The following is an 11,264-nucleotide window of genomic DNA, read 5'->3' as shown; positions in this document are numbered from 1 at the left end:
TCTCTGGCCGCAGCCCCGGGCGGCCTCAGGCTGGAGGTTTGGTGAGCCGGGAACACCCGGGCTGGAAGCTGAGACTGGGACACCACTTTATGCAAGAGCGAGCCCCTCCTGGAGCAAAAGGGGTGGGACGGGGCAGTCACAACCTCATTGAGTTCTTCCTGGAGGTAGTTCTTTGCAGGAACTAAGTTATATGTCATTTAGGGTAACATAAATCCTCCCTTCCCTCCCAGGTTTTTCTGGTAAATGTAGATTTCCTCAAAATGAGGCCTGACACTAGTACTTGGGTCTCCCAAGGCTATTTTTGCTGCTGTCCTACTATGTGCCAGTTCTGGCCCATCTTCTGGGTTCGGCTTTGGTCCTGCATGGAGTGGGTCCAGCCTCATGATCAGATGGGGGTTCTGGCACGCATATATGGGATTCCAGGTGACATTTCTAGAGGATTGGTCTCGTTTGGAACTTTGGTTCTCCAGTTTCAGTGTGCCCAGGATTTCTCAGCGTTGCCATAAATGCAAATTTTGGGCCCCTGTTCAGCGGTGCCTACCAACCAACTCAGGTGGGGCAGGGTCTGAGATCTGCATTTAACAAGCCCTCCCTGGTAATTCCGACATAGGTGGAGGGGAGTTGGTTTTTTATAATTTTTATTTTTGAGATACAGTGTGGTTTGGGGAAAGGGTAACAAATTTCAGCTGGGCTAACAGTGGATCACAGATCACAGAGCTTGGAATTGTGTTGCTTCCGCCCGCTGTTTGCAAAGGACAAGGTAGGTTGACCAGTCAAGATCACTTAACCTTAGAAGCTGAATTAGCGCCATTCTACAGATGAGAAGACCATGACCTAGAGAAGGATGTGGGTCTTATGGATGTAACTGATGAGAGTTTGACTTAGTAAGGCTTCTGTTTTTCCTGTAGCCCTACTGTGTGCCAGGCCTGGCCCACCTATCAGATTCAGATTTGGGCCTGCGTGGACAGGCCCAGCCTCAAGGTCTGCTGGGGGCTCTGACATGCATACTTATGGGGTCCTAGGTGACATTTCCAGAGGACTGATCTGTTTCCTGACCAAAGAGAATGGTTCGGGTGGGGTTGTTACCTTACCCTTGCCTGGGGCTGGGTGACCCTGGGTCCCTTGCTCAACCTTTCTGAGGAGCTTTGAGTCCTGTGGTTCCTGAGATCATCTCTGGTTCGAATAGTTGTCTTTCTTCTTAGCAAACACCCGCAGGGTGCCAGTACTGGTGTGCAAAGGTCAACAACACATGGGTTGTTGGCTCATGGGCTCCCTTGGACTGAGGATGAGTGCAGTGAGAGTACACTGAAGGGCACATGTGCCTGCCCCGCTGGGGAAGTAAGGATGGAAACAGCCTCCACTGCCAGCTTGAGATCATGAACTTTGTCCCATAGTGCCAAGGAACCACAGCAGAGGTTTAGGTGGTAGTCAATTTTTAGTTTTAGAAAGGCTGCCTGGTTGGCTGTGCAGGACATTAGGACGCCAGCCTCTCTGAGACCTGCAGGGAGGTAGCTGCTAACCAGACTACTTCACGTAGCTGAGTCCCAGCAGCAGGCCAGGCTCCGAGCTGTCTTGGATTCTCAGCTGTGTGCCAAAGCAGGCCCTTCTGGGGGAACTTGGGACTGTTGCCTGCAAGGGCTTTGGAGACAACCAGGGATGCAGAGGTCAAGCCAGGAGATAGGATTTGTGAGGCAGATGTTTATCGGAGGAAGTAGAGAGAGGAGGAGGCTAGGGCCCTGGGGGAAGAGAGCTTTGTGGAGGTGAGGGCTTGGAGGGGCTCCATGGGGCATGTCGGGGCAATCTGTGGGGTCATGTGGGGCAGACGTCACAGAGAGAGGAGGCTGAGACCTCTTAACATACAGAGGCCCTGCTCCACAATGGCGGCATCTGGCCTGAGGGGGGCCCCCTGGCTTAGGTCACTGGCAATCAGGTGTGGTTTGGCAAGAGGAGATAAGGCGGGGCGTGGGAGTAAGTGGGTTCAGATATGGGAGTATGGTCAGAGTGGCTTTGTTTTAACAAAGGGTGAGGCGGAGATTCTTTAGGGGAAGAAGCTCTAGGCAAAGGAGAGAAAAAGTGTGACATGAGGGTGATGTAGAAGTTGCTGAGCTTGTGGATAGGCAGAGGCAGAGGGGTGCTGGGCATTGACGAGGAACATAGACTGAGTGAGTACTCCCACCCACTGCCCTGGGTCCAAGCTTGAGGGGTGTGGACCAGAGAGATGACACTACTCTGGCCTTGACCCTCTGTTGGTTGGAGATGATGCCCATGGCCAGTTCTGTAGACAGGAATACAGTCGGGGGTTGAGAGGTGAGCCCTGAAACCACACCTGGTGTTCTCTGTGGGCAAACCAGGTGTGCCTGCCTGTCTTCTCAGGAGGTTCCACACTGCTCAGAAGGTCGCTCCAAAAAGTGTTTCTCTGTGAAAGGTCCTTGTTGATTAAATGTGCAGCCTCTGAGGTTGCCTGCCAGAAGGGACACCATTTGTTTGAATGCCCAAGCTCAGTAATGCTGTGGCTTTATAAATTGGAGGCAGGGCCACTGCAGGTCAGGAGGTCTCAGCCTTCTCTCTCTCTGTCACCTTGGGCATGTCACTACCCTTCTCAGAGCCTCATTTTCCTGTTTTATAAAATGGGCCCATGAGAGTGTATCGCCAATGGCTAAATGAGGTGACTCAAGTCTTTAAAGGAAGCAACCTTTGGAGATACTCTGACCTTTCCCCTTCAATCATGGATTCTTCCAGGTGTGTGTGTCTGAACAAGCCACCGTGCAGTGTGACTTCATGTTGGGTATTTCGTAGGCAGTTGTTAAATGCTTGAATGGATGAGTGAATGCATATTTTCCTCAAAGGTAAGCACCTAAGCCTGCCCGTCTGGGAGAGCTGGTGTGTGCTTGCTCCTTGCCCTCCTTAGTGGGTGAAGACCAGGGCCTCTACTGGAGCTGGAAGAGCATTCTGTCCAGTACGCATGGCCCCTAACCCCAGACTGCCCAGAACAGACTCTGTGTCACAGTTGGGAGGTCGAGACCCCAGGGTTCCACATCCCCTGGCTGTGCTACTCACCAGCTGCAGCCTTGGGGGAGGCTCTTGGTGTCTTGCAGCCTAAGTCACCCTCATCTGTAACACAGGTTTGACATCAGCCCTAGTGGACTGTCAAGGCTGTTGGGTGATCCTGAAGGGATAGGAGGAAAATCGGAAGATTTAAAGGTGCTCTGTAAATTTAGGGGCAGGGGAGGCAGGACAATAAAAAACAAATATCTCTATGATGCAAATAGAGAAATTCATTTAGACCCAAGTGCAGTGACGCTTAGGTTCTGTCACTGTTATCAGACCTTTGTACCTCTGCCAGATCCATACTGGGAGAACAAGGCCATTGGGGTTGTTGACATGTCCCAGGCCCTACCTGCACCCATGCAGGTGGAATTTTCCACTTCGTTCCCTTTGTAAATATTAATCAAGGCCCCGCAAGTTAACAGTGGACTCATTGTCCGATGAAGAGCAAGCCACTCCTGGTGAAAACTGGCTGCCTTCCAGGGCCCCAGTGGCCTGCCTCCAGTACTTCCCCAAACCATATTCTGCTCCAGCTTGTTGAGCCTCACAGAGTCAACAGTCATGCCTGCTTTGAGCCAAGGACCCTGAAGACACACTGAGGTGCTTGCACCCACTGTTCCCAGCAGGGCCACACTGCAAACATTTCCTCTGCTCTGGTAAGCAGGGACTGGCCCAGAAAAACACACAGGCACAGGCTGTAGCCTTATCTCCACTTTAATACTACTGCTCCTGCTATGAAGTCACAACCCATGTGTACGTGCATTGGTTTTCACATGTGTTATCACATTGAAGTCTCAGAGAAAGTCCAGAATGCGAGGCGGCAGCTGCTGTTGTTCTCTCAAAGCCCCATCTTTATGTGGGGTGATAAAGTTGGCCTCACAGGGCTGTAGGAAGGATTCCTGGAGGCTTCAAGGGGTGAAGCAGGGAGCACCCTGTTGGGCACACATAGCAGAACTGGGGATCTATTTTTTGATCAGTGATAATTAATCTGACATTTGTAATAGTATTGATCATAGTTGCAGCATCACTGTCCACACTTAATGGAGGAGGAAATGGATCATCATATACTTTTGGCTTTGCACCTTTAATTCTTTGAAGTGTGTTTTAGCTATTTGCTTTTGCTCTCCTAACAAAAATGTGAAATGGGGGGCTCTGTTCCCATTTTATAGATGAGGAAACTGAGGCCCAGAGTTGCTAAACCATGAATGGTGGCAAAGTTAGAACTGCAGCCCAAAGGATCTTGGCCACCAGCTCCTTTCACTTTTTTTAATGTAGTGAAACTTGAATGTGGAACCGCAATAAATAAAACGCATGCAGGCAAAGGTTGCATATTAGTGTGTTTATCTTATAAGTTCACATTTGTGATTTTTTTTTTATTTTGAGAGTATGTTTATTGAAGTTGGGGACAGTGAAACAAGGAAGGGCTTAGGATAGAAGAAGTAATAGTAGAGAGCCTAGGCAGGGCTGCTTTTATAAGGGTGGGAAATTGTAATCCACCCCACCATTCTTTTGACATTGTTTCTTTAGGTGCTGACTCTGACTAATATGTAGCTTATAGATAAACAACATGTTTGTATGAGAGTCCTGCAAACTAACTTTAAAAGATACAGACTCCAACCTTCAGGCATCCCAGCTCCAGGAGATTTGCTAACCTTCAACCATGGATCAAGGGTGACATGAATCCAGGATGACTAAACCAGGATGATCTACATCAATCATCACTTGCCTTATCGGAATGGACTGTGCTAGTCTGCACAAAGAGAACTTTTCAGTCCCCTCCCTTGATCTCTTTTCTCTGTTCCCTTTTCCCTCCTTATAAAAAACTCTGCCTCCACTGAGATGTGGAGATGGGCTTTGAGACGTGAGTCCCCCATCTTCCAGGTAGCCAGCCCCTGAAAATAAACCACTTTCCTTTATGTCAGCACCCGTCTCTTGAGTATTGTCTTTTGTAGGGGCAGGCAACTGCACCTCCATTTGGGTTAGTTTTTGGCAACCCAGATGGGACTAGGTAGACCCCCTGGAAGGCCTGGAGAGCACAGGCTGGGGTCCTCAGCTGCTTGTGGTAGGCTGACCCCATGGCAGGGATTTCAGGAATCTCCTAGCAGCTGCTGAGAGTTCTTTATCTTGGGGACTCTTCCTGTTCTCCCTCTAAAGGTATCAGCTGCTTTTAAATGCTTTGCTGATGAAAGGAAATGGGCTGTTGGTGGGCTGTTGTAGTTTGAGAGCACTTTTTAAAAAAAAATTTTGCTTTCGATTTTGTTTTTGTTTCTGTTTTGAAAGGGATAACTTGTTCTCAATCACAAATTACTTTGCCAAAGGTCTGGTATGGTAAGTGGGATAACATCTCTAATGTACGAGTTTTAATGTTACATCATAAGGATTCTACTCAGAAAGGGTTTAAATTGATGATTTAAAGAGAGGAAAAGATACCCCTCCCCTCTCAGACAGTGAAACGCAGAAAGAAAAGGAAAAGGAAAAAAATGGGCAGTTTTAAACTTAAGTAGCTCAAGCTATACCAACCCTGGTCTCTCCCTACCTCTTCTCTAGCCTCCTAAAAGTTGTCAAGGCTACCATATAATTTAATGGCTCACTACTCTAAAGGAATCCAGTAATCACCAAGAATAAAAATATGAGTGTACTTGCCAATGGGGAAAAACCTGTTTCTGAAAGTTATAAAATGTATTCATAAATTTGTCAATCTAGAAGAATTCTGATTACTTACTTTTAGTTGTCACTAGAAAGTGAAAATTATAATTAAGTTGGGAAAATATATATGGTTTTGGTAATAAAAGGTGTAAATTATGGTAATATATTTTGAGGGAAATGGAATCAAAAGTGTTGTTCTAAACTTGGTCATTTCTGGATGAGTTTAAAGGGCAAATGAAAGGGGACTAGGAAAGTTGCAGAGGATTGTGTAAGTTGTAGAGGGCTTATGTAAATAGCAGAGGATCTATGTAAGTCAAAGAGGAGCTGTGTAAGTTGCAAAAGATCTGTGTAATTTAAAGAGGGATTGCGTAGAGGGAAGAATCACAAACAGAAGGAATTGAGGAAGTGAAAAAAGGTGAGAAAGAATAAAGAAAAGGTACACACAGGAAGGAAGGACATTAGGAGAAGGAAACTCAAGAAAGGAAATGCAAATGGGAAAGAAAGAAAAAGGAAAGACTCATAGATAGATGGTAAAGCAAAGTGATCATTTTAATGACAAATGAAAAAGCCAAAAGCTCCCTTTGATTTTTGAAAAACCAATTGTTATTTCCCAACAGAAAACCCCAGGTACCATTGACAGTGGGAAACAAATTCATTGATTTCTTAGTCTGATATATTTTCATTTCTAATTTTGATTGATATCTTAAAGTGTTGTTCCAAAAAAGCAAATTTGTTTGTCAATTACATTATAATCAGATGTATAATCATGTAATTTTAAATATGTTTTCATCATTAAGAGACATTGTTTTACTCTGATGCATTTGCAAAAATGTTACATCTTCAATAAAATCTGTGGAAAAGACTTTAACTTATTCTAAAATATAAGTTTCTCAAAATAAATTTTCAGATCATACCTTTGAAATAGATGGGGATTTTTTGTGCTCTGGGGAATAATTGGATTCATAGGGATGTTGGTGGATAATTGGGATAAATAAGAATTGATTGTGGGACTGAATAAACTGAGGATAATTATTGTTCATGTGACTTTGTTCAAAATATTGCTGATTAAAAAAACTTGTTTGTTTCATAGAGCAATTTGGTAAATTTTAGCAATATTGAAGCATTTATATTTTTCTCCCTACTTGATCTCTCCAGAATTTGGAAACTCTTAATGAGTGAGCATTATTATTTTCATGGCAATATATTTGCTTTCATGAAATCATTAGGAATCTGATTTTTTCTAGTTCCTATTGTGAATTTATTAACCAAGACTTCGACTGGAATGTCATGTCTGAAAGAGACATGTCTAGATTCTGGATTGCAGCGAAAAGCTTTAAGGGATAGGGATTTACTTTAGAACCAATAAAAGCCCCTTGAAGAAATGCCTGGTACGTTGCTTATACATACAGTTCATGGCAGTCTTTCCAGGTAAGGAGTGAAGGTTGCTTTCCTGGGAGATGGCAAGGAAGAACATCAAGACATTTGGGGGGCCTCGAGAACTTGAGTAGTTTACCCAAAATTGGAGGTATTGCAGGCAAAGACTAATGACAACAAGGTGGTTTGGCTTCTCCACCCTGTCGGGCTAATTAAAGTTCAATCAGAAAATTCCTTATCACATTCCAGCAAAGTAGATTTAAGAAAAATTATATGATCAATTGCTATTCTTGTGTTCATGCAAATAATTGGGCCAATTGAAACTGGACTTAATACAGTAAATGAATTGGTCTTGATTTGGCTCTTTGATAAAAATGAGGGTGATTTTAGGGGGAGCAAAATTGTATTTCAGTAGACTCTATTATACACAGTTATAGAAATTAGACACTAATTCAGTGAATTATCTGTAATATTTTATTTTTCAGATATGAACTAGTATAGATCCTGAATTTTTTTAGTTTTCTGAAATGTTTTGGCTACACACATCTAAATTCCATTGAAATAGATAAAAATGACAGTATGCATTTGTAACAGTGGGAAATTGTAACTCACCCCACCATTCTTTTGACATTGTTTCTTTAAGTGCTGACTCTAATATGTAGCTTATAGATAAACAGCATGTTTATATAAGAATCCTAGGAACTAACTTCAAAAGATACAGACTCCAACCTTCAGGCATCCCAGCTCCAGGAGATTTGTTGGCCTTCAACCATGGAGCCAAGATGTGAATCCAAGATGACTAAACCAGGATGATCTACATCAAATCACCACTTGCCTTATTAGAATGGACTGTGCTAGTCTGCACGTAGAGACATTTTCAACTCTCTCTATCTTTTTGTTCTGTTTCCCTCTTTATAAAAACCTCTGCCTCCACTGAGATATGGAGATGTGCTTTGAGATGTGAGTCCCCCATCTTCCCAGAGGATGGGCTTTGAGACATTAGTCTCCCGTCTTCCAGGTGGCAAGCACCTGAAAATGAACTGCTTTTCTTTACATCAGCACCTGCCTCTTGAGTACTGACCTTTGTAGCAGCAGTCATCTGGATCTGTGTATCACTTACACTTTGGCTCACTGGAAAGTAAAAGTCACAGTGACAAAAGTGAGCCAAGTTGGGGCTTCTGTTAGCTCACTGAGAAGTTGAGAAAAGGGAGCCTTGGAGACAGGTTCAAGGGGTTAGCCCAGGATGAGCTGTGGCTGCCCATTGCTCCCCTGGATGCAAGTCTTGTGGGGACCCTTAGAGTTTAGGAGAGACATGCCTTAGAGGGGAGAAAAGTGTGGGCATGCTCCCTGGAAGGAGAGCATGCTGTGATTTTTTGTTTGTTTGTTTGCTTTTTGCATGTCAGTAAGAACAGTGATCCTATTATCATGAGCACATTCTTGAAACCAGGGTTCCATGGGTGCTGGTTGGTGTCTTACAGGAGCTCCCATGCTTAATTGATTCCTGCACTTTAGTTCAGTGAGAGAGTAATTGGTAGTTGAAACAAGGAAGCAGTGGGGTTTTTTTAAAGTAGCTCACTTTGCAGTCTTAGGTCCCACTGTAGTTAAACCCATCCAGAAGTATGTACAAGTTGGCTGGCTAACTAACATCTTGCCACTGTGCCAGTGGTTTATAAACAAAAGTGTGCACGTTGCCCACTAGGCTGCTCCTGGAAGTGATCTGGTGGCACCGTCACACAATGGCTGGCGATGATGCCTTGACAAGTGGGTGCTCAGCACCTCCTGGCCTTGCTGGCCATTGATGGAGTGTCGCTCTGGTCCTGTGGTGGTGCAGAGGGAACATGGATTAAAATCAGGCAGGCTTGGCAGCATCTAGTCAGTGCTGTGTTTATAGGCAGTGCTGGTGTCTCACCTGCAGACAGTGGGAAGGGAGGATTTGACCTGGGCTCTTTGGCATGACACCTAAGCAGGTGGGTTTTGGTCTCCAGGAGATCCATGTCCAGTCCATAACAGTGCCTCCCAGACTCTCTGTAGTGAAGGATTAGTCATTTGTTTGGTTTTTATATTTTAATCTCTCACAGGTCAGTTAAAAAACCCAATAAAAGTTGTTTAATTAAAATGTAGACACATATTCCTGGCTGGGTGGCTCAGCTGGAGCATCATCCCATGAACCAAAAGGTTGTGGGTTTGATCCCCAATCAGGGTACATACCTAGGTTGCGGGTTTGATTCCTGGTTGGGATGCATATGGGAAGCAATTGATCAATGTTTCTCCTTTACATAGATGTGTTTCTCTCTCTCTCCCCACCCCCAACTTCCTCTCCCTAAAAAAATCAAATAAACATATCCTCAGGTGAGGATTAAAAAAATAAAGTAGACACAAAATTTAAGCCCATTATCTTATTGCAATTAAACAGTATAGTCACTTTCAAGTTGCTGCAAAATTTTCTAAACTCCGACTTTAAATTCTGTATCTTTCACAGATGATCAAAAACAGCACATGGGCTGCACTGGCCACAAACTGCCCAGTCTGGGTGTAAGGTGGGTGCTCTTTAATTGAGATTTTGAAAACTCGTGGAAGGTGGACTTGAAAGAGGAAGCTGATAGCAAGCATTTGCAGAGCCCTGCAAACTTCTTTGGGATGGTTTGAAATCCCTCAAACCTGGACCTGGCTCTTCACCTAGGAAGTTCTCCTGCCCTAGTTTCTCTCTCTCCTCCATTAGTAGGGATATTTGAGATTTAAAACAGACAAAAACCCCTTTTGTTATGGAAAATTTGAAACATGTACAAAATGAGCTAGAAGAGATTATGCAACTCTATTCCCATTACCTCATGTAAAATTCCGTTTCATCTGACCCCCTAATCCCTGGTGTTACTTTAAACAAAATTCCCAATATCCTTTATTTCCTCTCAACTTTTCCGTATGTATATCTGAAAGAGTTTTTAACCACAGGGCCTTTTGAATTCCCAGGATCTAAATTGTCCTCTTGTAATCTATAGATTGCCCTCCATCTCTGCCTGTCTTGTTTACTTTTCACTTAAATTTGTTGTTCAGGAAATGAGTGGAGATTCCCATGGCCTGGATTCTGTCGGTGGGGTACCTGGGTGTTCTTTCACGTGTTCCTCTGACCTTTGTCCTCTAAATTGGTGGGTGGATCTAGATGTGTGAGCAGATTTAGGTTTGGATTTTTTGGTAAGGATATTTCATAGGCATTCTCCCACTCAGGCCTGGCTTGACTTGAAGGAGAAAATTCAATCTGTTAATGGTGTCTTGTGTGTGAATTTACTTGGTAAGGCCCAAGATGATCCTCCATCTGGTTCTGGGATCCCCTTTATTCTTTTTTTTTAAGTATATTTTATTGACTATGTTATTACAGTTGTCATACTTTTTTCTTCCCTTTATCCCCCTCCTCCCTGCATCCCCTCTCCCATCAGCATTTCCCCCCTTATTTCATATCCATGAGTCATACATATAAGTTCTTTGGCTTCCTATACTATTCTTAACCTCCTCCTGTCTATTTTGTGCCTACAATTTATGCTTCTTATTTCCTGTACCTTTTCCCACATTTTCCCCTCACCCCCTCCCCGCTGATAACCCTCTATGTGATCTCCATTTCTGTGATTCTCTTCCTGTTCTAGTTGTTTCCTTAGTTTGTTTTTTGTTTTTTAGTTTCAGTTGTTGATAGTTGTAAGTTTGTTGTCATTTTAATGTTCATAGTTTTGATCTTCTTTTTCTTAGATAAGTCCCTTTAACATTTCATATAATAAGGGTTTGGTGATGATGAACTCCTTTAACTTTGCCTTATCTTGGAAGCACTTTATCTGCTCTTCCATTCTAATGATAGCTTTGCTGGATAGAGTTATATTGAATGTAGGTCCTTGCCTTTCATTACTTTGAATACTTCTTTCCAGCCCATTCTTGCCTGCAAGGTTTCTTTGGAGAAATCAGCTGATAGTCTTATGGGAACTCCTTTGCAAATAATTGTCTCCTTTTCTCTTGCTGCTTTTAAGATTCTCTCCTTATCTTTAATCTTGGGTAATTTAATTATGATGTGTCTTGATGTGTCCCTCCTTAGGTCCAATTTCTTTGAGACTCTCTGAGCTTCCTGGACTTCCTGGAAGTCTATTTCCTTGACCAGATTGGGGAAGTTTTCCTTCATTATTTTTGCAAATAATTTTTAAATCTTTTGGTCTTCTTATTCT

General features: G+C 43.6%; 1 protein-coding gene across 1 annotated transcript in view; it reads left to right on the top strand.

Annotated features, from left to right (window-relative positions):
- The window catches only part of CHDH (choline dehydrogenase), a 42,647-nt gene that overhangs the window by 258 nt on the left and 31,125 nt on the right, over nucleotides 1-11,264 (top strand). Inside the window, exon 2 of the mRNA XM_054595518.1 lies at nucleotides 9,545-9,602. The gene's annotated coding sequence lies outside the window, so the exon portion shown is untranslated. The remainder of the gene's footprint in view (nucleotides 1-9,544; nucleotides 9,603-11,264) is intronic.

The sequence above is a fragment of the Pteronotus mesoamericanus genome, unplaced genomic scaffold (genome assembly GCF_021234165.1).
Source record: "Pteronotus mesoamericanus isolate MK-2021 breed Mesoamerican mustached bat unplaced genomic scaffold, CSHL_Meso_final scaffold_54, whole genome shotgun sequence".
Classification (NCBI taxonomy): domain Eukaryota; kingdom Metazoa; phylum Chordata; class Mammalia; order Chiroptera; family Mormoopidae; genus Pteronotus; species Pteronotus mesoamericanus.
Note: the sequence above shows the minus strand (reverse complement) of the source record. Positions and strands in the feature narration are given on the sequence as shown.